Consider the following 377-nt stretch of genomic DNA (forward strand, 5'->3'; position numbering starts at 1 on the left):
AGGGTTAAAAGTTTAAAAATGGGCCCTTAAGGGCCACAAGCACTTTAGCATTTTGTAGATGAGATTGAGAATTGTTCAAGTCCCTCAGACTTACGATGGACATAAACGTTATATTTCTATACGTTGACGGGTCCCTTTAAGCAGCAGTGGGCGGGACAGTACTGGTGGAGTAGGCCGTTCGCCAAGGACCAGGAGGATAGCAGTTCTCTAGACTAGCCTTGTATGAGAACTAGAAGTCCCAGCATGCCCTGCCAGCCTCTTACTTGCAACGGCTGGGAAGTCAAAGGTTGTATAAGGACAGAAAATACCTTCCATGTAATATAGGAAACAATTATCTTTATGTCTTTATTCCTCCGCATTTTCCTGCTTGTACGTGA

General features: G+C 44.3%; 1 protein-coding gene across 1 annotated transcript in view; it reads left to right on the forward strand.

The window, feature by feature from the left end:
- BGLAP (bone gamma-carboxyglutamate protein) overlaps positions 1 to 47 on the forward strand; it is a 3,268-nt gene extending 3,221 nt beyond the window's left edge. Inside the window, exon 5 of the mRNA XM_018566200.1 lies at positions 3 to 47. The gene's annotated coding sequence lies outside the window, so the exon portion shown is untranslated. The remainder of the gene's footprint in view (positions 1 to 2) is intronic.
- Positions 48 to 377: the final 330 nt, after the last annotated feature.

The sequence above is a fragment of the Nanorana parkeri genome, unplaced genomic scaffold, assembly GCF_000935625.1.
Source record: "Nanorana parkeri isolate BGI_ZX_2015 unplaced genomic scaffold, ASM93562v1 scaffold923, whole genome shotgun sequence".
Taxonomy (NCBI): domain Eukaryota; kingdom Metazoa; phylum Chordata; class Amphibia; order Anura; family Dicroglossidae; genus Nanorana; species Nanorana parkeri.